Below are 24,605 nucleotides of genomic sequence, written 5' to 3' on the forward strand. Positions count from 1 at the left end.
GCCTCGCGGCGTCCCGATGGGGAGCTGCTCCTTCACGTGTTCAGCGAGGCACACTGCATCCGACGATAAAATATACAAAAATACAAATCACGTTGAAAATTTTGTGGCTGGCGAAGCAACAGTGATCAGACTCGAAAGTGCTTTGCTACAAATGCAAAAAAATATGAAACCTTCAAGGATGGTCCGTTAAGCTGCTCTTAAAGACTTGAATCCAGTATTTATTTCAGTTCCCATTTTGTTGATAGTCTCACCTGATAGCGACACATGTTATGTGCCTCGAAACACCCAGCGCAGGGGTTTAATACACGTGTTTAGGACAGCGGGAATTGCAAAAATGTGAGGAATGAAAGAAACCGGAAATGTGTGGAATGTCGGCTAATATGACTGGTTGGAAATACCTGCAAACGATATGAACCAGAAACGATTCTACTCACCGCAGGGAGTCAAAAAGCAGACCTCGACGACGGTGATCCTCGGAAGTGGAGGGCCAGTTGTGGACCGATCTGTCAGGAAGAATAGTTTGGTTAATACTTTTTTTTGTAAACACCGCGAACATTTATTTCTCTGCCTACCAATTACTTGTCTATTCTAGCAATATCAAAGGTTGGGTACGCACGCACACAGACAAGTGCACATATATACAGGCACGCAAGCACGCACAAACACGAAAACACACACACACACACACACACACACACACACACACACACACACACACACACACACACACACACACACACACACACACACACACACACATAATTATTCTTCACAGACGTCTACACAAGAGAATCAAGAAGACATTTCGGTACCCCGCACACCTAAGTAAGTCTTGTACACAAAGGGATGATGAATTAACATGAACTCCGCATCAAAGGGATATTCATCTCACGGCAAATAAAAAAATCACGCAATGTAGAACTAACACATAATTAAGGCAATGAAAGTGAATACCATCCTCTGAGATTAAAGCAAATAAAAGTAGTTTGAATAATAATAATAATAATAATAATAATAATAATAATAATAATAATAATAATAATAATAAAAGCAATGATGATAATAGTAGTCAGTTATTATATCCGTCAGTGCTGCCGGCTTTCAAGAGACAAGCGGAGCAATGTGAGAAGGAATCACGGAATTAAGGAACAAGTTTGTATCACAGCCTAAGGAGAATCTCCCAGGTAAAGGATCACATTATCATTTCCACCACTGGCACCTCCCGTGACTAGTGGATGACGATGCCTCCAACATGCCTCTAAACATGGAAAGTCTTCAGCCATGCGCCCCATCAATGTCCTCTCCTCAATTCCGCCCACAAGTCTCACGGCCGGTTCGGTGTACTCGACTGTTTCGGTGTGGGTTGCTCTTTTTTTAACCAGGCTACTTTTTCCCAGTCTTACTCTCCTAAACGACTTGTATTTTTACTTATCAGCTCTATTCTCGCAACTTTGAAGCTGCAAGTTGGCCAGTATGTTTCTTCCTTTTTCCTGCTCCTTGCCGGTAATTCAGGAAGAAAAGGTAAAAAGCAGCGCGTAAGAAGTTCAATCGTGCTTTCAATTACTAAAAGTTTGCAGCATCATTTTCACTTATTCTTTACTTTTGAGCTCACATTTATCTAACTCGTATCTTATAATGTTACAGCTCATAATCTTTTATAGTTACTGTAGCATCATCAGTTTCCCCATCTCTTACTTGTATATTTATTTATTCATTCATCTATTTAATATACAAGGATCGCCGCTCAGCGTACACCTTTATAAACTGAGTAAATAAATACTTGAACCCTATACGTAGTCATAAGGTTCACAGCGCTCGTGTAACTTTCAAAATATTCATCGCTACTCAGGTTAAAATTCTATGACAGATAAACAAGAACTATGCAACGTATTGTTGGAAGTAATTAGTAGTTCAAAATATATACTTGATGCTCTACACAGGATTCCAAGCGTTGATGTACTGACTGAATGGTTAATGATCGGAGTTCAGAAATTTTTCAGAACCTCTTTCGCAAAACAATCTTCCTTTCGCACTTTAAGTATCTCTAAGCCTCCATTAACATTACGATATTGTACGTTATCTCACTCATGTGAATTACTGATTATTTTTTTCCCAACACAGTCCCTCATCTTCTTAACCTCTCCCGTCATAGTAATATCTCTTAATTATTCCGTTTCCTCCCCATGAATACGTGATGAGGCTGCGGTAGCCACGACGGAGCTCCTAAAGTGCCACAGAATAAAAGATCGGCCAGGTGATGAATAGCAAGAGGAGCCGATTATCTCCCGGGAAGTCTGCAGTACTTTCTCTTAGAGTCAGAGCTATTTGCAGGCAGAGGGAGAGTGTCAGGTTGAACGAGATTGAACAAGTACACCCACAAGCACACAATGATGATGATGATGATGATGGTTGCAATAATAATCATAATAACATAGCAATAAAAGGATAACAACAACAACAAAAGGAAAACTACCGAATACTTCACCATCACTAACAGTACCACCACAAGCACCCCCAACAACCGCACACACACATCGTTACCAACAACACCAACACCAGTGAAAAGAACTCCTAATCTTTACGTTACATTCCTCCTTTCTCCTTCTCCCCCTCTCACTCATCTCTTCCCCCCTTCCCCATTCTTCTTCCTTAATTCCCCACTTTCACATTCACCTACCACATCAATCACCGCCACCACAGTCACCATCACCACCAACACCAATGAACAAACCCTCCGCTTCTCCTCCTCCTCTCCTCTTCCTTCACCTACCATTCCTCCTCCCCCACTCTCTGCCTCTCATTCCTCCTCCTCCTCCTCTCCCACTCTTCCCTATCCTCCCCACTTTTCACTCCTCTCCTCTTCCTTCGCCTATACCATTCCTCCTCCCCCACTCTATGCCTCTCATTCCTCCTCCTCCTCCCTCACTCTTCCCTGTTCTCCCCCCCTTTTCCACCCACCCACCACATCTATCGGCAAGCAGGAATCATCAACGAGTACAGCTGTCTGGAGGAGTCAAAGGCGGGCGACAATACATTCCTCAGCGAGACGAGGCACTCATCAAGACACACAATGCCGCGGCTGACACACACGACTGCCGCTGCTTTCATCCGTCCCGCCGCCTGTTCTCTTACGCTGCCTTCTCCTCATCGCTTGCAAGGGTTCAGTAGTGATTACTCTGTTGTCTATCGTTTCTTACTGACTTTGGCATTTGTTTATAAAGGTGACTATTTGGGTTGGGGGTTAAAAAGTGACATTATCAACAGCAGAAGCGACATTTCTTTAACTATTACCACATTACTGCTTCTCCTCCTCCTCCTCCTCCTCCTCCTCCTCCTGCTCTTACTACTATTACTACTACTAATGTTACTCCTGCGAATACTACTTGTAACATCCGTCATCTCTGCAAAAGTAAAATTCTGGTTGACTGAAAGAAAGTGGGGTATGAATAAAGACCGAGAGAGTGAATTAAATCGTGAATAAATGAAGAAGAGTGAAACGCAAGTACGAAGGGAAAAGGGGAAGAGAGAAAGTAGGTGAATAAGAAGGTAAAATTGTGAGGTAAATAAAGAATAAAGGAAAGATTGAAGGGGAGAGGGGAGGGAGGAAGGGAAGGAAAGAGGGAAGGAAGGAAGAAAAGAAGGAAGAGAGGAAAGAAAGAAGGAAGGAAAGAAGAGAGAGGGAAAGAAGGAAGAAAGGAAGGAATAAGGAAAGGATAGAAGGTAAGTAATAAAGAAAGAATGAAAAAGGAGGAAACAAGGAAAGAAGGAGAGGTGGGTAGGTCACTAAGAAAGAAATAATGAAAAAGGGGAAAGAAAGAAGAAAGGAAGGAAAGAAAGGTGGAATGAAGGAGTGAAAGTACTAATAAATAAACGAACAAACAAGCAAACAAACGAATAAAGTAAGGAAGAAAATATAGTCTGAAGGAAAGAGACTAAAGAAGGTAAGGAAGGTAGGAAGGAAGGGAGAAAGAAAGAAAGAAAGAAAGAAAGAAGAAAGAAACAAAGAAACAAAGAAAAAAGAAAGGAGGGAAAGAATCTAAGTAATAAAGGAAGAAAGAATGAATGAAAAAAAAAGAAGAAAGGAAGGAAAGGTGGAATGAAGGAATGAATGAACTAACGAACAAACAAGCAAACAAACGAATGAGGTAAGCAAGAAAAGATAGTCCGAAGTTAAGAGAGACAAAAGAAGGTAAAGAAGGAAGGAAGGAAGGAAGGAAGGGAAGAAGGAAGGAAGGGAAAGCAAGACCAAGGTAAGAAAGCATTCGTTTGGCCAGAGGAAAAAGGAACAAACCTCTAAATAAAGAGTAAAGTGGGTTAAGAAAATGCAAAGAGAATGAATGCGAGAGTTACGGACTAGAACAATGGCGGCACGAACACAATGAAGCTACAATAAAGTGACACATTCAGAGTGTGTGTGTGTGTGTGTGTGTGTGTGTGTGTGTGTGTGTGTGTGTGTGTGTGTGTGTGTCTGCAGGAGGTAAGAGTTATCGCTCCAGACTCAAAAAAATACTCAAACCCTGCCCGGGTCACGAGGTTTGTTCTTTGTCAAAACGATCTTGCTTTTTTTCCAATGAATTTTTGTACGACACAATTCTCACGATGTTTTCTTCCGTCGTTGACAAGTTTACGGAATCATTTACCCAATGAGATTGTCCTTTCTGCAGACATTTCTACATTTAAGTCTCGTGTGAATGTCTATATGAAACAGTAAATTTATTTTTCCTCCTTTTGGCTTTGACTGGCCAGTTTCTTAACTATTCGTTGCCTTTGCTTTTATCCAGTACCTTTTGGTATTTTGTGTGGTTCAACTTGTATCTGCACCCTGAAGGGAGGCTTTGGTAGCTCATCATCATCATCATCATCATCATAATAATAATAATAATAATAATAATAATAATAATAATAATAATAATAATAATAAGAAGAAGAAGAAAAGGAGGAAGGAACGAAGGAAGGGACGAAGGAAGGAATAAATGAAGTAAGGAAGGAAGAAAAGAAAGAAGGAGAGAGGGAGTTAGGGGAGGGGAGGGAGAGAGGGTGTAAGGGGAGGAGGGGGGGGGGGGCAAGGAGGGTTATGGCTGCCGCAAAACAAAAATCATACAAGTTCAGCAGCACTACTTTGCATGTCATTTATGTTTTTTTTTCTTTTTGCCGTTCGGGGAAAAACAGAGTGAGCAGCGGACAAAAGTTGCTTTATGAATATGCCTTCATTTAAGATTTAGTGAACGCTGCCGTGAGTTTGGTAATGTTTTTTAGGAAATGTAAAAGTAGGTTATTTTTTATCATTTTAAGCAAGGGATGAAACTATTTAACCATTTTTTCTATTTTCTCTACGACCTCGAGGATAGAAAACAAATGAGTATTAACAGAATATAGAAGAGAATACCGAGTATTTTTTTAAGGTTTTGCAATGCATCGGAAGACTGAGGTGTGCCAATAGTCTCTTAAGAAAAGGTAAAATAAAAGTCCAAATTACAAACATCCGGACCAAAAGGAATTTAATCTCTTGCAGTGTACGTACATAAATGTCGCAAGAGATTATCTGTTGACATATTTCCTGATTACAAATAGACGGACTAAAAAGAGTAGAAATGTCTTGCAGTATTCGTTCAAAAATATTACAATTGGATAAGTTTCTGTTGACATAGAAATGTAAAGCTGTGTGGTAACTAATTAAAAAAGGCAATAATAACTTGTGCAAGAGAAGAAAAACTTTTCGTAATCGAAATGCGGCTTTCTTGCGTTACTTACAAAGAATCGTAGATCATGGATGACAAGAAGAATCCGTTCCCAGTTCTTTGATGCCCCCCGCGGACTGACTGGTGGCAGCGGCGGCTTTCTGCGGCCCGGCACTGATTGGCGGATCATGAATACACACCGAAACAGGCGGCCCCACGCGAGGCCCGACGGAGAAGTTAGACAAAATGAGGCGAACTTCCCCTCCCTTTGAAAGTTGCCGTCATTCAAGTCTTCTTCTTTGCGGGGATATCGTGGGTTCTTTGTGTGTGTGTGTGTGTGTGTGTGTGTGTGTGTGTGTGTGTGTGTGTGTGTGTGTGTGTGTGTGTGTGTGTGCATACGTCCACAAAACTTTATATTTCATTCTCTGTAGCTGCGTACGTACAAAAATACCGGAGCTAAAATAAAACCTGCAGCACCGAAGGAGGGGGGGACGGAGGGGGAAAGGAGGGGCGTCAGGGGAGTGGGGAGACACGCTAACCTGCCCCGAGGAAACGACAGCACCTCTGACGGGCCGATAACGGGATTACGCGAAGCCTGCGAATCACGTGGGTTACTGGCGTGGACTTTACCGCGCTGGGTGTGCCGCGGAAGGGAAATGTGAGGGTGAAGTCGTTTTCCTGCAGGTTCAGAAACTCCCCTGTACAATCTGCATGCATGGAGGGGTCACAGGATGTACTTGGATCGGTTACTCCCAGCTCCCTTTGCCATTTTTCCTCTCTATGACGTTTTTTTTTACTTCTAGTGTTTGTATGGAAGATGCACAATTACACAGTCTAGTTTCCGTGAATATCAAAGTACAGGGACGGTGATCTAACACCTGGAGTACCTAGGGACACGCTGTAGACGGTTATTCAAACACATGAGGCAAGAAAATTGTCTCCAAATCATTAGAGTAATATATAGTTGCAAATGTAAAATATATAACTTACTAAAACACGCTGTCTCTGAAATAATGACTCGTCTGCTATAACAGTGTTCGGTAAACTGTCGCAGCCTACCCCAGGACCGGCGAAACACGGCACTAAGCTCGACCATGGATGGAAAATGTGAATAGTGGAGTGCCTTACCGGCGATGCGCGGCCTTACGTCACCCGAAGCGCGGCATCACAAACAGGAAGTATTACAGGAAGGATGAACACAAGGGAATGTAACGCGTGGGCCTCCATAAATTTTGCTACAGCATTGCCTCCTGCGAAAAAGGTGAAATAGGCCAAAAAATAAATTACCTAGACCCCGAAATACCGCATAGAAAGGTGGGAGACGAAGACGAAAGACATAGCCTGACTAAATGGACAACCCTCTTGAAAAATACTGTAACAAGCTAATGAAGCATAATACTCGCAAAATAAAGAAATATATGAGTAACTTAATCAAATCAATCAATATAAATCTTTCAGGGTCGTATGAGCTGGCTATAGCCAACTGTGGCTCTAGTTCATGATAAATCAGTTCCATCATTTCATGCGCACTCAAGCACGCACGCACGCACGAACAGAAGAAGAGGAACCTGCAGGAATGTGCTCCACTTACTCTTCTAACTCCGCAAATTTCTTCACCATCATTACTATTACAGTTAACGCCATTACCACCATTACTCTCGCTGCAACACGCACAAATCAACTTTTTTTTCAAAACTTTTACATTTTACCGGTTAATTATGCAAAATTTGAAAAAAGTTTAACAACTATAAATAAAACACACACACACACACACACACACACACAAGCGGTTACTTTTCACACAGGAGAAGAAATAAAGAGCATTAATTATTTTCTAAAGTATCTTCAGTTCTCTACGACGCGACGAAAAAGTGGCGGTGAAGCCTCCAAAGGGAGCCGCGGCAGGGGGGGGAGGGGGAAGGACCTCTTTTTTCTTTTACCTCTAAATATTTTTCTTTTTTTTATTTATTTTATCATTATTATAATTAAAATCATTATTTTTATTAAAATTATATGTTTATTCTTATTTTATATTATAAATTCTATTACTTTGTGCTATTACTCTAACTTACATCTAATTACTCAACTACTACTACTTACTACTACTACTACTACTACTACTACTACTACTACTACTATACTACTACTACTACTACTAACGTGTTCGAGAGTCTTTCTTTTTGTTCTTTTGTTTTTTTTTTAATGTTATGAAATGTTGTACGAGACAATTTCGTTTGTTCGTTTCGTCGTTGACAAAAAATCAGTTACAATTTACAATTGTCCTTTCCTTTCTTTCTCAGTTCTACATTTAAGTCTAGTGTGAATGTCTTTTTGAAACAGTAATTCTATTTTTCTTCTTTTGCCTTTGACTGGCCAGTTTTTAACTATCCGTTGCCTTTGCTTCTCTCCAGTACCTTTTGGTATTTTGTGTGATTCAACTTGTTGTATCTGCACCGTGGAGGGAGGCTTTGGTAGCTTATCATAATAATAATAATAGTAGTAGTAGTAGTAGTAGTAGTAGTAGTAGTAGTATACATTGCAATATAAGCAGAAGTAATAGTAACAGTGGTGGCAGCTGTAGTAGCAGCAGCTGCAATGCTAGCAGCAGTACAGCAGAAGTAATTAAATAAGTCGGGGTAGCACAGCAGCGGCAGCATCCACACATTCTTTCGTAATAACAGCTGTACGTACGCAGGAGAGCACAGCAAAAAAGTGCGGGAGAGTTTCATTAGCCGAGAAAGAAAGAAAAAGTAGCTACAAAAAGTTACGGGCACCGTCTAATGGAATACCTTGAAGCTCAAAAGTGTCGAGAAAAACTTATGGAACATAGTTATGCTTCACTGAAAGATTGATGAACAGACAGACACTTACAGAAAAGTACTAACACACACACACACACACACACACACACATTAAGTCCGACTCCTTACAATGATTATGAACACAGCAATCATCAACCCCACTAATTCATGCCTCACATCACATTAAGATCTGAGGCACAAAATGTCTCCCGGCACAAAAAAAAGCAAGTTTCCCTGATTAGTTTATGCTCACATTATTTCACCTTCCGAACCACTTCCAGCACAATCTGTCAATTGTAGGTCATTCTGATTCCCTCATATCTTATACACGCTATCCTCACACAGTCATTTACCACGTCGAGCATTCTGGACAGTCAACACCTTCCTTTAACCTTTACCAGTTCTAAGATTATGGCAAAGAAAGTCATCTCTGATTCTAGTAAAAAAACGCCACCATCTCCGTGCAATACGTATGACATGTCACAGCTTGGTCAGTATTCTAGCATATTCAATCCTGTAGTGTTCTTCTTAGCCAGGACACTGATGGAAAAGCACAGTCAAGCAGTCTTAGGTTTATTTGTATACACTGATGTACGCGGTCGGAGGCAGCGTAGATGAACAGGACGAGAGGGAGTGAGTTGTGATGCGTGTGTGGGTTGCGGGGAGAATATGGTTGCTGACTTGACCTCGCAGGACTCGGGGCAGGATTAGCGAGTCTCAGAACTGGCAACAGCTGGATAGGATTATCATTGCCCGCAGGTGTGCTGGAGGCGGGGTTCTTGAGTCTTTTCCTGGAGATTAGCGGAGTAGTTTTGTAGGGTGGAGCACCAGGTGTGCTGAGGCGACATACACACACGATATACATAATTAAGAAAAGATAAAAATATATATAAAATAGGAATGAAAGAAAATGTTATCAGGGGGGGAGAGAGAGAGAGAGAGAGAGAGAGAGAGACAGACAGACAGACAGACAGACGCAAAAAATGTCCATTATTAGTTCCGTGTTCTCCCGAGTAATTAAAATGCCACACGGCTCTCCACGCCCTAATCAACTCTAACACGCACGCCTCTTGCAAACACACACACACACACACACACACACACACACACAGAGGAAGGAAAAATAATAAAATGCGATAAATTATTTGGCCTGGTACAATGAAAATAAAAATAAAAATAACGCTGCAGTAATAGCACTAACATAAAAAAGCGACATTAATTATAAGATCCAACATTTTACACGCCATGAACATAATTTTTCTAATGGCGTGATATAATTTACTTTTATTTTTTTGCCCTTCGATGTGTGTGTGTGTGTGTGTGTGTGTGTGTGTGTGTGTGTGTGTGTGTGTGTGTGTGTGTGTGGGTGCATCAATTTGGAGTTCAGTAAAAGTTTGAAAAAAAAACAAAAAAAAAAAAACGCTGAGATTAATGGCATGAAGCAGTCCATCTTCAGTCCAATGATTGCGTTACTTGTGTGTGTGTGTGTGTGTGTGTGTGTGTGTGTGTGTGTGTGTGTGTGTGTGTGTGTGTGTGTGTGTGTGTGTGTGTGTGTGTGTGTGTGTGTGTGTGTGTGTGTGTGTGTGTGTGTGTGTGTGTGTGTGTGTGTGTGTGTGTGTTGTGTTGAGGCTTGTGAAGTTTTTTTTTCTGATAAAATATTTTGTTGGAAGTGATAAACTTTCATTCTTTTCCTACTCGTCTTTTTTATTGAATTCTTATTGGATGCTTCTTCTTTTCTTCATCCTCTCTCTCTCTCTCTCTCTCTCTCTCTCTCTCTCTCTCTCTCTCTCTCTTCTCCTCTTTCTGATTCTCCTCCTTCTTCTCCATCTGCTGCTCCGCCTCCTCCACCTCCTCTTCCCCCTTCTCCTCCTCCTCTTCTTTTTCTTCCTCCTCCACCTCCATCTCCTCTTCCCCCTTCTCCTCCTCCTCTTCTTTTTCTTCCTCCTCCACCTCCACCTCCACCTCCTCCTCCTCCTCCTCCTCCTCCATGAACGAGAGAGGTGGAGACAAGGGACCAAGAATGCTGATGACAATAAGCTGAGTGAAATTAGGTAAGAGGGGAAAGACAGGCGCTGAGACCTCAACTTGAAGGCAATAGGTGGCGAATGACGCGTGGTATTAGAGACACACACACACACACACACACACACACACACACACACACACACACACACACACACACACACACACACACACACACACACACCAAACGTCCAAACCTCCGACACCACCACTGTTACACTTTTCAACACTGCAATATCGCCCACCGGAGGCCGTCTGGCAAGGGATTTTTGACGGGCCACATATCGCTGCTATATCCTGTTCTCCCCCGCCTGCCAGGGATTCGGAAGGGTCCTGCAGCTTTATCGGAGTTGCCATCGAATCTGGACCGTCGAGGGGCACTATCCATCACGAGGTATCCCGGTCAATCGATGCCCAACCATGACGGGAAGTGGCGTCGTCTCTGGGGTGGCTCTCGTACCGGCAGGATTTGGGGTAGCACGCAATGGCCCAGCTCCCAAACATACGGTCGCTCCTAACGTGCCGCTGCGGGAGTGTCGAGTGATTATAAATATCTTCTGTGCCATCTCTATCTGGGAATCAGCTTGGGAATTTCTACAACCTCACTCTAATTTGTCTGTCTGTCTGTCTGTCTGTCATCCTTCCATCTCTTTCCCTCCCACTTAAGGATTTCCCTCCATATCACTTCTTACTCCCGTTCTCCTTCCTATCTGTCTCACTCTATCCGTCCTCCTTCCTTTTCTTTCCTTCCTTCTTACCTTCTTCTTTCCTTGTCATCTCCTACTTCTGTTCTTCCCATCTAACTCATTCTATCTCATTCTAACTCATCTACGTCACCCAACCTGTCTGTCTGTCCTTCTTCCTTCTCTTTCCTTCCCTCTTACGCTTTTCTCTCCCTGTCACTTTCTTCTTCCGTTCTCCTTCTCATCTATTCAAGGCTGCAACCTCACTTCAAACCGTCTGTCAGTCTGTCCTCCTTCCCTCGATTTCCTTCCCTCTCGCCCTCGTCCCTTCCTATCATTTCCTACTTCCGTTCTCCTTGCCATCTGTCCAATATTCCTGGCGAAATGTCGAGGGCCGATATCATGTCTCGGGGAACACAAGAGGTAAAAAATCTAGACCTCGGTTCTCAAATATGCGCAAGCCTCTCCAGCACCGTCTCCCTATCACCGCCTCAGGCCCATCCTCACCTTTCAAAGAATATCGTGCAATCGTACTTTCATAAGCCGGCGACCTTCCTCACGTCACCCCGCGATCTTTCTTCTCATGTGTCACCCCTTCACACCTGTCATCGCTCCCTTTCCTCTCCTCACCTTTCTCCACACGAGCACACATTCCACCTTCATCGTCACTCTTTCCTCAAGGTTTAATTCTTTAATGCAAGCTGAGTGTTTGTCGCCCATAAAATATATTTACTTCCATATTCTTTTTCTTCAGTGTAGGAAAAGTTAGATATTCTTATGACCCAAAGAATTGCAAGGGCTCAGTCTTTCTCCGCCGTGAGATTTAATGAGGCGTCTGGACACTCACCCGCCGGCCATCAGCAGATCCCGCAGTGAAGCTCTGCACATTAAGTAGGCAGCAAAATTTAGTTCATCAATTTTAGTTTAGCCAATATAATTTATACAACGTATCCAGTCACTTCCTGAAGTTATTTATTAGCACAGCTTAGGACAAAAGTATTCTTAACGGTCTCACTTGTAACTGCATGGAATATACAACACGGATGCATATTACTGAGGAGTTAAATAAAAGTAATTGTAACGACATGGCAATGATGGAGGGAATCTTCCCAGGAGTAAATCATCATTTCATGGACGGCTTGCTCATACTCTTAACGTGACAGCTGCCGGAGGAGGTGACGGGCAGCGAGCGAGCAGCGATGAGAGGTATTTGCATGGCAATCGCTGCTTTTTCACAAAATATTCCGCCTCGGTGCGTGTCTGGTGTATACCAACGCTGGGCTGATGAGGGCGTTGCTAGGACATACAATCTGTTTGAGAAAACGAATGTGAACATTAAAAAAGGTTTTTATAACCATAATAGTCCTAAACAATTACATAAATGGAGGTAACGCACTTGTTTTTACAGCCCGCTTAATAATCCACCCCTGATAATGCCGCGACGGGGCGTGTGTCGTGCGCGGGAGAGGGAAGAGCGGCGACGCCGCAACACAGGTGTACTCTGTGTGTGTGTGTGTGTGTGTGTATATATATATATATATATATATATATATATATATATATATATATATATATATATATATATATATATATATGTATGTATGTATTTACGTATATATTTACACACACACACACACACACACACACACACACACACACACACACACATCTGCAGGCTCGCCGCTCCCATGCCGCTGACTTCTCACACAGAAAATGGTGCTTTGTCGAATGCGTCCCGGCCGCCGCGACCCCCAGGTAGTGTTTATGGTCGAGGCGAGGAGAATAAAGAGCAGTCATGAAAATTTTATCTTGCGAGCAACGAGCCCTGTGAAAAGTAAATGCTGGGTCACTCCCCTCAAGCAATAAAACGGCCATGAACGTTTTCTCAAAACAAAATTCCAGTTATAGTCGAGGAGAAGACAAAACTTATTTCTTATTCTGAAGAGAAACGGTACAGAAGATAAGATCAAGAGGAAGGTCAAGAAACTGAATAAAGTGGCGTGCGATAACTCTCTGGAGGAGGAAACATGGAAACATGGAAATGCAGGCAACAGAAAGCCTTTGGGCTCATTGCGAGGTTGCCCGCTCTGGTGATTTAATCTGCTCGACAGTCACTTGATGCCCGCAGAGCAGATGAAAGCACTTCGGTCTTAATTTTACTCCTGTCGCAATAAAATGACGGTCGATTCGATTTTTAAAGGAGTTGATGGTACTCGCATTCGGAGAAGCAGGAGGAGGGGGAGGGGGAGGGGGAGGAGGAAAAGGAAGAGGAGGAGGAGAAAGAAAAGAAGATAAGCAGTAAAAATAGGAGGAGAATGAGAGAACGAAGGGCAAAATAAAAAAAGAACAAAACTACAAGCATGAATAGGAGACAGATAAGGACAACACTCAACCATTCCAACACAAACACGGCACCTTCCCCCAGACTCAAAGAACTTCCCATACCAACACGGAGGAGAGACAGACAGGCACAAGACACAAGCAAACAAGCATGCGAGACAACATCACCAACCAACCTAATTTACTTATCCCGACACCCAACACCACCACGGCAACTCCATCACCGGCACATCCTCCTCCCATCACCACAACACATTCCCCATCACCACCATCACCACCTTCACCACCGCCAACGACAAGGGTTTAGCGAAGGTGGACAGCGGTTTCATGGTGGCTGCCAAAGGTATAACTCACAAGGAACAAATCTGCCAGGATCGTCAACACAGCAACCACGTACAAATAGCTTCGCTGAGTCCCGCCACCAGTATCACGTTTCAACATGTTCACCTGACATACTCCCACGCATACTCGCACATTGCATTCATCTCCACATCAAAGGAAAGGGAACACGCAGGGAGATGAACCCGTAGAGAGGTTTCGATAGCAAATCAGATTTCCTTATCGATTGTTTCCCTTTTTCATTTCTACACTACATTTTTATTCTATTTTATTCTTACTTTATTTTAATGCAGTACCTTCCCACTAGATGTCTCCCTAAAGCTACGCGAGGCACTAATACAAAATTAAATGCCTGGTTTGATTTCTTCACCTTAATTCGAGTTCGTGGCCTCATTAGGAACTTGCAAAAGGGCGGAGAAAGAATAACATTTATTTCCCTCCCTTTATTTTAGTTCATTCAAGTTGGTAAGAATTTAGTCTATCTGTCTGTCTATTTGTTTTTTGCCTCTGTTTTTATGTTGGTCTGTCTGTTCGTCTGTTTGTTACTGTATATTTCTGCTTGTCTGATTCTGTTTATTTGTGCGTTTCTGTTATATATAATTTTGTCTGTCTGTCTGTCTGTCTGTTTAACTCTCTCTCTCTCTCTCTCTCTCTCTCTCTCTCTCTCTCTCTCTCTCTCTCTCTCTCTCTCTCTCTCTCTCTCTCTCTCGCCAACCACTTGCTATTTAAGTAATTTCCTGTGGCACTTTGTTTTAAGAGTTTGCTTTCTTCAACGCGAGGCTGCACACACACGGCAGTTAGGGAGTCGAGAGCCGTTTATGATTACCTACAAATTACTCGTAAATTTTGCCGGCCCCTTTGCCTTGTCTCAACAAATACGACTCCACAAAGAAAACGCTGCAAACCACGAGGAGGGGGACGAGAAACTGAGCCAGAGAAAGGAGGACACGAAGGGGGGAAGGGGAAGCAAGAGAGCTGGGTGTGCCTGCGTGGTGGTTTTAGTTGAAATACGAAAGGAGCCACTGTTGAATTAGGCTGAAAAAGTGTAGAGTTTAGGATGGTAAGGAGGAGGACGAGGAAGAAGAAAGTAGAGTAAGTACAGCACATGCGCTGGAAGCTGTGCGAGAGGTAAAACGATGGAAACCTGATTCTTGACTAACGTGAGGGAAAAGCCGGATTTTGAGGGATGAGGAAGACGCAGAAGGAAGCGCAGATAAGAGGAAGCAGAGATAAACAGGAACCATGCGTCGTGGCTGAAGATAAAACATGAGCAGAAGCTGAAAGTGTACGAGGAAGGCACTGTTGGAGTCCTGCTCATTGAATTATTTTTATAGGAAGAGCTACATTCATTTAAGAGGCAAAGGAGGAGGCAGAGGATACTAGGTGAGTTAAGAAGCCACGCATGTTAAATTAAAATGCGTAAAGTTGGAGAAGGTATGAAAGGGATGAAGTACCAGTAAGAACCACAATTAGGACGCTAAATAATTACGAAAGAGGAGACAAGAGAAAGTCACAACTACAGATAAAATAAAATACACGCGACTATAGTTGAATTAGAAGGAAAAGACAATATTGGGAGAGAAAACAAGCGTGCAGTGCGTGAAGTGCTTGAAGAGGAACTATTACGCGGAGCTATTTCAGTGGTGGGCGGTTTTGGTATGCCATGTTGGGGTACGCGCGTGAAGGCCGGACGGACTCGATAGCGGGAGGCTCTGGTCCGCGGGAGTAAATTCGAAATCCTTCCAGATCGGCAGATAAGTCGATGTACGAGGGAACCTGACGGAGCGGACACGTAATTCTCGAGCCACGTGAAAGACAGGAAGACGATAAACTAATGTGTCCTCCTTCTGTTATGTATCCCGAACAGTCCTTGGAGAGAGAGAGAGAGAGAGAGAGAGAGAGAGAGAGAGAGAGAGAGAGAGAGAGAGAGAGAGAGAGAGAGAGAGAGAGAGAGAGAGAGAGAGAGAGAGAGAGAGAGAGAGAGAGAGAGAGAGAGAGAGAGAGAGAGAGAGAGAGAGAGAGAGAATTTGGATTTCACTTTACATATTTTCTCACAAGTTTCATTTTTTTTCCCCGGGCTTTAAACTATTTAGGATTGACAACCTGTAGTATTTCTCCGTGTTTTTATGCGCCCAATTTACACACCTCTCCCCCTAACTCCTTTTCCCAGGTAATTACACACCTTGGGATTGAATGCACTAGAATTTCTCCCTCCTTCCCCCCCCATGCCTTTTAATGGTTTGGGTCTGACGATATATATTTTCCTCCTACGTTTGCCCCATAATCTACGCGACTTGGGGCTAAAGTTTTATATTTCCCCCTACATTTTTTCCGGGGCTATACAGGAATTGCGGTACTTGATTTTCAATATTCCCGATTCATTTATCATTTTCTTTCATTAGGGCGTTTCACCACCTTCGTGCGGGAGAAGCTCGACAGTCCGGTGTATTTAGAGGCTTACGGTGCGTCGCGTGTGAAGGTCTCGTGTCCTCGTCCAACGCCGCGAGAGCGTGACGGAAATCAATGCTGAGTGTTGCGTCTCTCACAAATGGACAAACAGACGCAGGCAATGGACCGAAGCATAAACATGGAGGGAAAACCAAAGCTCCCCCACCCCCGAAAAATAGCGGTTACTGAATTTCAAGGGGAATTTTATTTTCCCGTCGACAAAATTCCGCACAGGAGTGTTCAAATATTTGAAATAAAAAGAAGGAAACAAACAAAACAAGTGGCGTGGAGTGGAAGGGTATCACGCCATCAAAGAAAGGACAAGCTTTTGTGTTACCATGAAGGGTTGAAGATGTGGCGCAGCCCTTGAAGGTCTGATCCCTGCTAAGACAAAGCTATGCCTTTATCTGCCAGGGTCCATACTCTCAAGCGTTTCGGGCTTACACATCCATATTTGATAGGGATTACATAGCGGTTGTAGGTATTTCCAGTGGTAGTTTTTATGAGCCTAGTGATAGTTAAACAAGGCTTCTGCACTATGAACGTGATAATCACTCATGAAAACCCGACCAATCTTTGTGATCTTTGGAAATATTTGTTGTGGAAGTCGAAAGCGTCCGAGAATACTGTCCTTCTGCTCATGCAACATTTCTATTTTACCGTGAGGACAATGGCCACAAAAAGTAAAAATTCTCAATCAGGTGAATCCCTGCTTCGATGTTAAGTGGCTCCAGTTAGAAATCTGTCAGTGTGTTTTATTCTGCCTATCTGTAAACTGACTGAGTAAACGAGCCAATTCAAATATTGCCTAAAAGGTTCAGTCACTTAATAAAATGTCTAGTTATAAATATTGGCTGTTACATATGCATACGGCGGCGGACAGATCTGCTCCAGAGCAGGGGATGGCAACAGCGTTTGGGTACAACTGAGCCACCATTGAGGGTCTAACCCTGGCAGCGTCCAATGTCAGGACCTTTGAATAAGACAGAGGTTTAAGACATCTGAGTGACTACTGTGAATAAAAGATGGACTTAGACAGGTCATATCACGAGTAAAATTGACAACAGATGAACAAACAATGTAAGAGAGTGGCAGTTCAGATATAATTAAAGAATTCAGGGCAGACTGAGAACCAGGTGGAGAAAAGAAATTAAAGCATTTGCTGGCGCAGGATCAACTAAGTAGACATCATTAAGACAGGTGGAAAACGTTGGGAAAGGCCTTTGTCCAGCAGTAGACTAGTAATGATTGACGACGACGACAATGACGATTATGGGAGACCGGGGCAAGTTGGCACAATTTTTACATTTTCGCTGATGGAAGCAAAACGATAGAGGATTTTGTTAATTTGATAGTTTCAGTCAAAACTACAAACATTCCTCTTACATTCCATGCAATAAAAACAATGTTTTCTCTCCAAACAAAAGTACAGCATTCTTTAGAAAAAAACAATTAACATGTGCCAACTTACCCCGCATACGGGGTAAGTTGGCACATACTATGGGGTAAATTGGCACATCATATATTAAAAGCAACTTAGAAGCGTATGACCGTAAATTTATATACAGATTATCTGTACTGTGTAATTTAAAGACCATTCTGTCCCAAAGTAACACAAAACATACATTTTCAGTCGAGAAAATACCGATACCACAGCATCCTAACAAAAGACTGACCATTTATCATATTAAAGTGAAAATAATTAATTAATTGTAGCCTATTTGCTTATCAATCTATCTGTCAAAAGCAGCCTAGCACTGTAGGCTATGTGAGTGTGTGCATGCCGCAACCAGTTCATGTATAGCCTAATATGAGGCAAGTTGACACTGAGCCAACGTGCCCCGTTTTCATTGAGCCAACTTGCCCCATTCAAGAAATTAGTCATAAACAACGATTTTAGTATATACTGAGAAACCTAGTGTGATCGGTATTGAGGGTAGACAGTCCTTATACCCTAAGTTAGAATATGGCTGAATTGAAAAGTACCCCCTAATAAACAGAGACATGTTATACCAAATATTATAATCAAAAGAAAATTTACTTTCCAGCATCAAAATCAAACTTTGCCCCACAGCAGCCAACTCGTGCGACCCCTGAGGATGGCAGTTGACAGTTGGCAACTGGGGAACAATGTGGCGATTACTTGGTGTGCGTATCGCTGCCGTCGAGCAGTAAATAGTGAAATTATTTCAAGCGTGCCAACTTACTGTAGCCAACTTGCCCCGGTCTCCCCTATATATAAATGTGTGTGTGAGTGTGTGTGTGTGTGTGTGTGTGTGTGTTTATATATATATATATATATATATATATATATATATATATATATATATATATATATATATATATATATATATATATATATATATATATATATATATATATATATATAAACATTTGGGTTTTATATTGGACGAAAAGTTTTGATGGCGAGTCAACGTCCCAGAAATTTGCGAAATAAAAAGTTAACTGGACCTGCGGCGAGGCAGCGCCTGGCTATTACTGCATCATAATTATTTGTTTATCCAGACGCTTCCCGCGCCGCCGGGAGGCGCCCTCCAGCGGCCCCTGAAGGGCCCTGTCGGCTGATGGATGCCTCCCGCAGGAGCCTTGCTGCGGGGAAGATAACTTTAGTCTCACGCAGCTAGATAAGCGGCGCCCGGGAGACCGATGCTCTATTCAAAACAAAACCGAAAACCCATTTGTAGCGTCAGTAAATATTTGCAGCATTACACCGCCGTGCCCGCGCCGCCCTCACCCGCCCCTTGTGGTGGCGGCGCCAGCACTCGCAGGGCCGCCGACAAAAGCTGCCTAAAACTGCCCCGCTTCCTGTCAGATAAACACAAACATATAATGACGTATTACACGCATTGCTGAGGACGGATGCCGTGGCGGGGACGAGGCCGCGGAGGAGGTTCATGCTGCAGAGAAGCGGCGGCGGAGGTGGTGTGGTGGTGGTGGAATGGTTTGGTGGTGGTGGTGGTTGTGGTGGTGATGATGATGGTGGTGGTGTTGACTGTAGCTATGTCGATTAGAATTATGAAAGTAACCAGGATAATGATGACAATGATGATGATGATCAAGATATTGCTAATGATGGTAATGATAATAATGAAATAATAACAATAAGAATGTGACAATGATTACAACAATATTGCTTTCTGTTCTTCCCCCAACGCGTCCATCACGCCGCCACAACATCCATAAAAAAAAAAAAGTTCTTCGCCGAGCAGGTCCTGAGATCAGCCAGCCTTGGTGCCTCCCTCTTCGCCCCCCATCCACCCCCGACTCCCCCTCAGGATCATGACTCGCTGGAAAGGATGATAATTACGTGAAACTCCCCAACACATAAAAGGGGAAGAAGAAAACAGCGCCAGCTCACGATGCAGGACAGGCCCCTGGAGGCTCGCTGGCTAGACTACACACACACGCGTTATCTGCAAGAACTCTAACTCAGGAGTCTGAGGGAGCACGAGCACGACAATCTAGATCTTCTCAGCAAACTTCTCCATGGAACTAGACTTCTGATTTCCACCTCACTCACTCGTCTAGTTAATATGTACCAAGTTCTATTTTCTCTTCATTGTAAATTCATTAAACAATTCTATTTTTAGCAAACTGACGTCAGTTAAGGGAACAATGAGTGGTGGGTGAGGGGAGGGGGACGAGGGCATCGACATCGGCATAGTATTGGTGTGGATGAAGGCCGTGGAAGGTGTCTGTGGATCACGTCGGGTCAGGTCACATACTACACTCGCCTAGCCGGTCATTAGGTCACGCTGCGTCATAGCGCGCGCCCTTCTGCACATTGGGGCTTTGGAGGACTATGGTTATTGTTACGAGAAAACAACGCGTAAATTTTCTTATTGCTGAGGTCCGTCGTGTTTTCCTAAAGGTTTTAAGGCGTTCCACATTCGCGGTTTTATTTCTTCGCGCGGCGTTCCTCCCGACATACAGCATCCGTAGCGACCCATCAAAATAAGAGCGTACTCACCACGTCCCCACAAAGGCCCGTAAGTCTACATGATCATGGCCATAAAGTGGACTTAAAGCACAGCCATGTCGGGGCGCGCGGGACCAACACACACCTGCGGCTGCTGAGGGACGGCCACCTGTCGAGACGTGCCGCCCCCTACCTTCAGCAGGGCCCCTTCCTCCCCGTCTGAAAGGTGAGGGGAAGGAATGGACATGTGCCGGCAAAGCGGTCACAAACAAAAGGGTGAGCAGAAGGAGAGGTAAAAGGGAGCATCCCTGTGTAATTAAACAAACACAATCTACTGTGTTTCTGTTATTTTTAAAGAGTTCAAAGGGAGAGCGAGTGAGTGGCAAACATTCTCTCAGAAGAAAAACATAAAAGATAAATAAGGAGAATATGCAGAAGGGATTATATAGAGCAGCAAAATTGTTTTTAGGATAAACAGAAAATAAACAACCGTGAATAGACAACTGCAAAGTAAGAAGCGGAGAGATTATAACGGAGCCCGTGGAAATTAGCGAAAAGAAAAATGATCACCGAGGGTAAAAAGTGAACCGAGAGAACTTACTAGATTACATTTAAATAACATAAGACCAAGGAAACTAAAAATGGCGTGCGAGTTCAACTGTATATAAATAAAATAAAAAATAAAAAGATATGAGAAAGAATGAGGGAGGAGACAGGCTCCGATTAAGTATTCTGAATCCTGGGTTTTACTGTGAACTTTAAAATACTGTTTTCCTTCCTTCAGTAAAACAGGGCCCTTTCCCTGCCGCCAGCACCTCACGCACGCTAAGCCATGTAACAGCACGCCACACACCTGTACGCGGCGGCGAGGCGATCACACGTTTGCCCTTCATCAGGCTAAGTGACGGCGGTAGTCTCCTGTTATGTAAATCGAGCCCTGACCAACGGGACGAAAGGCGACGTACAGAGGCAAGCAAGCACGAGAGCTGCGTGATACAAACCAAAACCAAATTGTGGCTCGTGGTTCACTAAGGAGAACGAGAAAACATCTTTACAGTTTATTTACTATTCACGGCCTTGCGGAGACTTTTTTTGGCACGAACATAAAGAAATCATCATTGATATTATATTTGCGGGAGTAACAGAACGTTTCTTTCCTAAATAAATCATGTGGTATAAGAATATTTGTATTTGCTTATACCTTTGTTGATTTGTCAGTATAGAAAAAATGGAAATACTTATAGCGTTCGATACATGTTTGTGAAGGATTATAACCCATTAGTCGCTATAAATATGAAATACCAATCGTGACAACTGAGCTTAAAGAACATGAAAGAAAAAAGTAAATGGCTAAGCTCCAGCACAGAGCAGCGGAGCACGGACCGCGGCGGCCCAACCAATCATGCAAAGAAAACGAACAAATGCTTGCCCTGGCATGACGCATACTAAATACTTTTGCAGCCGATACTAACCTAGGTTGGTATTGTTAGACACTTTCGCTTCTCACATCAGCTATTTCTAAAGGTCAAAGAGGGGATCAGTCGGGTTCTAATGAGTGTCTCTTCAAATTCATGTTACAGAAGAAGGGTCAAACTACCACCAGGGTCATACAACTACTCCTGGAAATGCCCACAACTCATACGAAAGCCTTGTCAAATATGTGTTCTTGGGCGCCGAGATGTCTTATAATACGACTCTAAAACTCATTCATCACCAACCGCATCAAACTTTCATCGGGGGCGCACGTCAAAAGCACTCCACAAGGAAGGAAGCGTCGCGCCTCCTCTGACGGAATGAATAAAGGAGAAAATAATGCTTGAGGCGTCACAAGAATGATCGCGTGTCTGGTGCAGTGTATGAACAAAGCAAGCAACGTCTTTTTTTTTTCAATCAAGAGCAGAGAAAGAAGAGTAAGTGGGTTTGTGGAAGAGGTACAGGTAGAGGTGAAGGAAAGACAGTAGGAGTGTATAATTCTATGGTGTAGGTTCGTTAATTGCTCTGATGTAACTGGAACACCATCTTCCCTACGCACACATACCAAAAGAAACATAATTGAACATAGGTTACTGGTATCGATGACAAAGGAGCTTCGGCGGATATGTATGTATGTAATGCAGACCAATTCAATCAAATGAGTTAAGAGGTAAAAAAAAAAATCGGGCCATTGTTGCAAGAGGTCCATTTCTGGATTACTTTTGCTTGCTAAAAAGAAAAACACGAAATAGTTTAACTTAAAGGATGTTTGAAAACTCACGACGAGACCACGGACTGAACAAGCAAGTCATTATGTCAACTTTTACCGCTGACGGTGTGACCTGAGTCGCCTAAACGTGTAGGATTATCAGGAAAGCACTCTCTATATCTATGCTATATATAATATCTTGTACTGACTTTTAAAAACAGCAGTGATGGCCAGCAGTGAAGAAAGCGTCTTTTTCACACTCTTGCCAACACGAAAAGAAAGCAGTCAAATTATTCATGTCGTGGGTCAGGAGCCTCGTCCGCCGGGACAAAAAACACAGCGGAGACCCAGACCGTGTAGACAACATAAATAGTTTCCAGCCATCACCGCAGCCAGCCAGGGTCACAGGGCTGCTGGGCGGCGTGGAAACAGCTCTGTTGAGGGAACGTTCTGGTGTTGCTTTAGATGCGCACGAGGCATTCCAGGTTGATGGTGTTTATCTGAGGAGCTTCCACGGTGAAGACCCGCGACCTTCGAGAAAGCTGAGCCGTGGGCAATTATCGATCTGGATGATGACGTAATTGTACCGTTACCGACACATTCTACGTCGAGTTTCAATAAATTAATTCATATTTTCTAAAGTAAAAGCAGATTAGTATTTTTGTGTACAACAGAAAGTTAAGAAGCTCGTAAAAAGAGTAAGTAAAATAGCACGTACATTCTGAGTAGTTTTAACGCCTTTCCTACATACTTTTTTGCCTAAAGAGTGTGTCTGGGTGTGGTGCGTGGTGTGGTGTTGCCGAGTGTGGCGTGTGGTGTGGCTGGGGGTGGTATGGTGTGGTGTGGCCGAGTGTCATTGGTGATGTGGTGTGTCTGGGTGTGATATGTGGTGTGGTGTGGCTGGGTGTGATGTGCAGTGTGGTGTGATTGGGTGTGATGTGTAGTGTGGTGTGGCTGGGTGTGATGTGTAGTGTGGTGTGGCTCGGTGTGGTGTGTGGTGTGATTGGGTGTTGTGTGCGGTGTGGTGTGGTGTTGTGTGCGGTGTGGTGTGGCAGTGTTGTGTGCGGTGTGGTGTGGGGGGGTGTTGTGTGCGGTGTGGTGTGGCGGGGTGTTGTGTGCGGTGTGGTGTGGCGGGGTGTTGTGTGCGGTGTGGTGTGGCGGGGTGTTGTGTGCGATGTGGTGTGGTGGGGTGTTGTAAGCTGTGTGGTGTAGCGGAGTTTCATTTGCCTACAACATACTGCAGTAGAGGGGTAGGGGGAGGGAAGGGGGGGGGGGTGGAGGTGCAGTCGGAGTCGGAGTCGGAATCTTTTATATTCGACTCAACACCCCTGCTTCTGATTATATTAATAGGTGTACCTAATATCGCCAAATGTGGGGTACAAACTTGGCAGAGGGACTGTTTGTGCCTCGAGTGGCAGTAGTGGGCTAAAGAGTAGCTTATAAGTTAGGAAACGTACTGAATCCTGGATCGGCTATGGTGATGTTAGGTGCGCCTATTAGTAGCAATTTATTTTTTCAATACTATTTATTGCAAGAGTTTGCTGCAACATTTTTTTTACTTACTGGACATTTTAAGCTCTTTACTAAAAAAATGCAATCAATTTCACCTTTTATACGCCATATACAAATATAATTATAGTATAAGCGCATGGCTGGTTGTTTGTTTTTGTATTTTTTTATTCTTTCTTTCTCTTTTTTTTGTATGTGAACGCCTGTGAATGTTTTCTAGCCGCCCAAAAAACGAGGCAAGAAAGTTAAGCAGCACGGTGACAAGGAGGCGAGAATATATAGAAGAGAGGGCATTTCGAAGTAAAAGTAGAAAGACGACAGAGAGAGGAGGAAGGAAATACGTAGAAGTTAAAGGAGAATTCTCGATGCAGGAGAAGGAGGAGGAGGAGGAGGAGGTGATACTAGAAAATAGGAGTTCGTACAAAATGAGGAGGAGGAGGAGGAGGAGGAGGTGATACTAGAAAATAGGGGTTCGTACAAGATAAGGAGGAAGACCTGAGGAGGAGGAAGTGAAAGAGAAGAAGGAGGCTAAGCAGCTATCAGGGAAGCAGAAGGACGGAGTGTTGATACAAAGTCAAAGTGAGTCAAAGATACAAAGACGTGGGTGCTCTGGGAGTCTCTAACAAGGTCTCAACGTGTTACAGTGTGCGAGGGGGGGGGGGG

General features: G+C 43.4%; 1 long non-coding RNA gene across 1 annotated transcript in view; it reads right to left on the bottom strand.

The window, feature by feature from the left end:
* LOC126998520 (uncharacterized) overlaps nt 1-24,605 on the bottom strand; it is a 121,447-nt gene that overhangs the window by 85,856 nt on the left and 10,986 nt on the right. Inside the window, exon 2 of the long non-coding RNA XR_007752910.1 lies at nt 435-503. This is a non-coding gene — a long non-coding RNA (uncharacterized LOC126998520). The remainder of the gene's footprint in view (nt 1-434; nt 504-24,605) is intronic.

The sequence above is a fragment of the Eriocheir sinensis genome, chromosome 14, assembly GCF_024679095.1.
Source record: "Eriocheir sinensis breed Jianghai 21 chromosome 14, ASM2467909v1, whole genome shotgun sequence".
Lineage (NCBI taxonomy): Eukaryota > Metazoa > Arthropoda > Malacostraca > Decapoda > Varunidae > Eriocheir > Eriocheir sinensis.